The 5538-nt window shown below is 52.1% G+C and overlaps 1 pseudogene; it reads left to right on the top strand.

Moving 5' to 3' along the window:
* Positions 1–355: 355 nt before the first annotated feature.
* Positions 356–4271, top strand: LOC101519583 (melanoma-associated antigen B4-like; annotated as a pseudogene).
* Positions 4272–5538: the final 1267 nt, after the last annotated feature.

Below are 5538 nucleotides of genomic sequence, written 5' to 3'. Positions count from 1 at the left end.
CCTCAGAGGACCCCAGAGAGCTGCACCCATGTGGTGAATGCTGGAGGAAGGAGCACGGCCATTAGGCCCACGTGCCATGTCACTGCCTGTTCTGGAAGCACCAGAAACAAGAGTACTGGAGGTCACTGGGGCTGACAGCATGAGTCCCAGCAGCAGGCTTATGCCCAAAGTGCCCGGATGGCAGGCCAAGAACACCCACAGCCCCGCCCACAAGGCCTCTCCCCAGGGCTCCGCCCCTCTTGGCCTTGTGGGCGGGGCCTGCGGCCAGCCGGAAGTGGGCCCCTACTTCCGGCCAGAAAGTCCTCGAAGCTCGGGCCTGCCCTGAGGGACGGCTTCCAGCCGAACACGTCCCCGTGGGACCAGCCGTGTCTTCTGGTAACCTGACCTCAGTGTGAGGACAAACCCTGAAAACCCACTATGTCCTGGCTCTAAAGGGGGAGGGATAGGTGGAGATGGAGACCACGTCCTCCTGGCGTCATTCTCAGAGACCCCGACCTGCCACCGAGGCCCAAAGTACCCATCCCCTCAGCCGTGGGCTCCCTGTGAACAAAGGCTTTACCCAGTGGCCGTGGGCAGGGTCAGCAAGGGACGTCACAGACCTTGTGACGTAAGGCAGGGAGTCCAGGGGATTGGGACATGTAGATGATCTGTGGCCCTGACTCACCACAGGGCAGGTTGGGAGAGCAGGAAGATTCAGCCTCGGAGCTGAAGGGGCGGCAGGTACCCCGGGATTAGGTGGGGTTTGGGGACAAATACCTGTGTCCTGAGATCAGGACCCCGGGAGAGCTCTGTTTAGATGAGCACAAAGACCTGGGGCCAGAAATAAGTACCCCCGGTACCCTGAGGGACCTGCAGGGGTGGCCAGGGGCCAAGACCTTCACACTGAGATTGGTACCCTGGGAGAGCTGCGGTTGGGTGGGTATGGGGGACAAATACATGTACCCTGTCATCAGTACCCCAGAAGAGGTGCGGCCCTGGATAGCTTTGCCCTGACATTAGTTTCCTGGGACAGCTGTGGGGGACAAAGACCTGTACCCTGAGATCAGTAACCCAGAAGAGCTGAGGCAATGATGGGTGAACAAAACCTGCAGCCTGAAATGGCAACATTGTTAGCACTGGGGCTTTAACGGGGGCAACGACTGGTTCCCTAAGATTGTTAACCTGTGAGAGCTGTGGGGTTGGGTAGGAGACCAACACCTGCACGTGATATTGGTACCCTGGGTGATCTGGGGGGTGGGGGTGAATGTGTGATGAAGCCCTGAGGCCTGAGATTGGTGCCTCAGGAGAGCTGTGGGGATGGATATGGGGCCAACAGCTGTGCCCCGAGGTTGACATCGAGGGCGAGCTGGTGGGGTGGAGTGGACGGGGGATAAAGACTTGAACCCTGAAATCTATACCCAGGGAGAGCCAAAAGGTGGACGGGGCACAAAGAACTGCACCTTGAGATTGGTACCCTGTGTGTGCTGTATGGGTGGACAGGGCCCAAGGCCTACACCCTGATTTGGCTGCCTGGGAGGGCTGGTGTCAGGGGGAACAGGGCACAAAGATCTGCGGCTGTTATTGGAACCACTGTATGGCCCAGGCTACTGGGGGACAAAACCTGGGCCCTGAGGTCTGTACGCTGGAAGAGCTGAGAGGGTGAACGGGGGACAATTACCGTGCCCTAAGAAGGGTACCACAGGAGGGTCTAGGGAGGACAGGGTACCCTCTGACAGTCTGCGGGTGGAATGGGAGCACAAAAACCTGTGGCCCTGAGATTGGGACTCCATGAGAGCTGGGTTGGACCGTGGTGTTAAAGACCTGCAATGCTGAGTTTGAGACATAGTAAATGGTGGGGGCTGCATGGTGGTCATAAAGACCTAGGCCCTGAGGTTGTCCTGTGGGGTATGGCTGAGGGGTTGAGAGGCTTCCCAAAGATCTGCACCCTGAGATTGGGGTGGGGTGTTGGGGTCCTGCTGTTTTGGAGGACTTAGAAGCTCCTTCACGTTATCTTCCAAAGAGTCAGGGACAGGGACTCATGAGTGTAAAGGACACCATACCGGCATGAAAAAGAATCTGGCACCCTGCAGAAGTCAGTCAGAACCTGGAAGACCATAACCTGCTGTTTCATTTTTCAGTTTGGAGTATCCAGGCCAGTGAGGCCAGAGAAGTCCACAGTGTATTCCCGTGGCTACCTGCTGGGTAAGTTCTCACTTTCACACAACTGGAGAGATCTCAAGGTGACACCAAGGTCTAGTCATGCTCAGAGGGAGGAAGGTGACTGAAGTCCAAATAAGTATCTACTCCTGAAAGACTTCCGCCTGACCTGCCCCTGATCTCAGCCATGGCGCATAATCTTGGGCAGGTGTATTGTGCTGAGGCTCCCCTGATTCCTGCAGCTAACAACCTGTGACATGAGAGATTGTCTGTGAATGTAAAGGCTCCAGTCAGCCAATACTGGGCACTTCCCACTGGGGGATACTTGACAGACTTGACACTGAACTGAAGAATGCCAAAGAGTCAGCACAGAAATAGCCTCAGAGTGTCCAGGGGTGGCAAGGCAGACCCCTTCTCACTCACTACTGTCACAGCAGGTGGAACGGGGTTTCTGGTTCTTACCAGCAGTTGAGAAAGGCTCTAGAATAGGGAATGACACCAGAGTATCTCCTTAATCCAGGGTCCTACTCTGAGGTCCAGCTGCGACCCCAATGAAGTGGTGACTAGACTCTGAAGGTGTATTTTAAGTCTCCATCTTGGGATACAGATTGCAAGAGACCTGCTGGCCATGGTGACAGAAACCCCACGTGTCACTAGAGCCCTGCTGTGACTGCAATCCACTGAAGCATCCTCGGGTGAAGCCCACAGAGCTCTCCCTGACCACAGGGCCAACATGATGTCATTTTTCCCCAAACCCAGGTGTGCACCTCGCCAGCTGTACTGCCTCCTGCTGTGGCTGACTGCCATCATCATGCCTCAAGGAAACAAGGGCAAGTGCCGCACTCGCAAGAAGCACCAAAAGACCAGCAACCCGACCCAGGATCCCGCAGATGCCCAGGCCCCTGAGGGGGTGCAGCAGGGGAAACGGTCCCACCACTTGTCTCCTGATTTTGTGGGTGCTCTCCCAAGCTCCCCTGCAGCCCATGCTCCTCAGGGGTCTCTGAGAGGGAGACCTCTTGGCACTCCCTGGTCACGTGGTACCGATCCAAATTCTGATGCAGATGAGGAACAAGGGGCAAGGGCCGGGCTCTCAGATGAGGCAGGTTCTGAGGTCTTCCTGCGAGATCCTCTCAATAGTAAGGCCAGTCAGTTGGTGAAGTTCCTCCTGGAGAAGTTTATCAACCGACAGCCCTTTACTCATGCAGACATGCTGAATGTTATCAGCAAGAAGTATAAGAAGCACTTCCCTGAGATCCTCAGGAGAAGCTCTGAGCGTGTTGAGCTGGTCTATGGGCTGGATTTGGAGGAAGTCGACCCCAGCAACCGCTCCTATATCCTTGTCAACAAGCTAAGCCTCTCCAGTGAGGACAGTCTGACTGGAGAGAGGAGCTTGCCCAAGACAGGTCTTGTGATGACACTCCTGGCTGTGATCTTTATGAAGGGCAGCCGTGCCTCTGAGGAGGAGATGTGGCAATTCCTGAGTTCCATGGGTGTTTATGCTGGAAGGAATCACCCGATCTATGGAGAGCCCAAGAAGTTCCTCACCCAAGATTTGGTGGAGGAACAGTACCTGGAGTACCGTCAGGTGCCCCATCGCAGGCCTCCAGCCTATGAATTTCTCGGGGTCCCAAAGCCTATGCTGAAACTAGCAAAATGGAGGTCCTGGAAATGTTGGCCAAGATCAATGACACGGCCCCTTACTGCTTCCCTGTTCTCTATGAAGAGGCTTTGAGAGATCAGCAGGAGAGGGCAGAGCTCTGTGCTGTAGGCTGGCCTTCCACTGCAGCCAGGGCCGAGGCAGGTTCTCAGGCCATGCCACACAGATACTCTCACATCTAAGAAGGTCTGAGGAACAAGTTTCCCTTGGCTTCAGAGGGGTAGTCAGAGCTGCAAGGGGTAAAATTAGTACAGGCAGCAGGCAACAAAATGTATATCTTTGGGTTTTTTCCCTGCATTGTATGAGTAATTTTCTGTTATCTCCCTGTGCTAGTTTTCTAATGTTACTGCTATTCATTGAAAGTTGGTATGATTTCACACTCTACATTTGCACCTGTCACGCATCATACATTCACTGTTCTGTCCTGTTTATGTCTAACGGTTTTGCTTCTGAATAAATTTAAGAGTTCTGAGCAAGAGTTTGTGTGTGCGTGTGTGATTTTAGCTGTAGGATAAGGCAACATGAGAGCGAGATAAATCTTGTTCATGGAAACATGGAAGAACCACAAGGGATGATAGAATCACAAAATGGTAAGATAAAAGTAGAGTATTTGGAACTAAATCATAGCCGCTTCGATGTGCCTTGTAGGCTCACATGTTTATGGATATTACGTACTGCACTTGGCTCCCTGCTTCTGTTTCTTTTTTGGTTTGGTTCTTCAACCATTAATAGAGCATCTGCTCTTCAGAATCCTCATCAGCAAATCTAGTAATGGTTCAAACAGATCTTGCCACTGCCCAGAAAATGTGGCAGTGCCAGCAGCAGCTAATATGCAAGTGCATAGAAAATACTACCTACAATGCAAAGTTTAAAAAGAAGTTAAGGAACAGCAAGCTGAACATAAGAATTCTGGCATATAATTTAGTGTTGCTCAGGCAGTAGTAAGCCTTCGGAAACTGCAAGTGTCAGTGGGAGGTAATGGAAGTGAGGCTGAATGGTGAGCTGGGCGAGGCGGGAGGCATGTCCAGGGAGTAAGTCCTCAGGTGGACCCAGGCAAGAAAGCAGACACAGACTGCCAGGTGAGTTAAGTCTTAACAGTGACTTTGGAATTTGGGACAAACTACATGTTTGGGGCAGAAAATTTCTGAAACGTGTGTATGACTGGATGAGCAAACATCCCATATGTGTGCTGGTTCTATTCCTGGCTGCTCCACTTCCAATCTTCCCTGGGTATTGATTACGGAAGGATCTGAGGATGGCTCAAGTTCTTGGTTCCATGCACCCAAGACAAAGACCTGGATGAAGCCTCTGGTTTTGGATTGATTCAGGTCATGACATGTAAACCAATGTGGAGTGAACCACCAGATGGAAGATCTCTTTCTCTCTTTCTCCCTGTTTTTTTTTCTCACTATTTGCTCTCCTTCTCTACATCTGTCTTTCAAATAAACACAACTTTGGAGTTATGTGAACTTCACTTGGTAGCCCCTTAATAGGAACAAGGATGAAGCCTGCTTTTTGAGAATTTAAAAACCAAATCTGGAATCAGAGAGAGACAAGCCTGTGTGTGTTCTCAAAGCTAAGTCTGAGGCAGGGCTGTGAGGCAGAGCAACCTTTAACACACTGTTTAGGGTTCTCAGAACGCAAAACTCTTGGTGTGCACAGGGTGCATAGTAATGAAGGAAAAGCAAGGCCAGAGCCGGTAAGGCATCAGTGTGAGCACCTGCTCAAAGACTGAGTGCACGGCT

The sequence above is a fragment of the Ochotona princeps genome, chromosome X (genome assembly GCF_030435755.1).
Source record: "Ochotona princeps isolate mOchPri1 chromosome X, mOchPri1.hap1, whole genome shotgun sequence".
Lineage (NCBI taxonomy): Eukaryota > Metazoa > Chordata > Mammalia > Lagomorpha > Ochotonidae > Ochotona > Ochotona princeps.
Note: the sequence above shows the minus strand (reverse complement) of the source record. Positions and strands in the feature narration are given on the sequence as shown.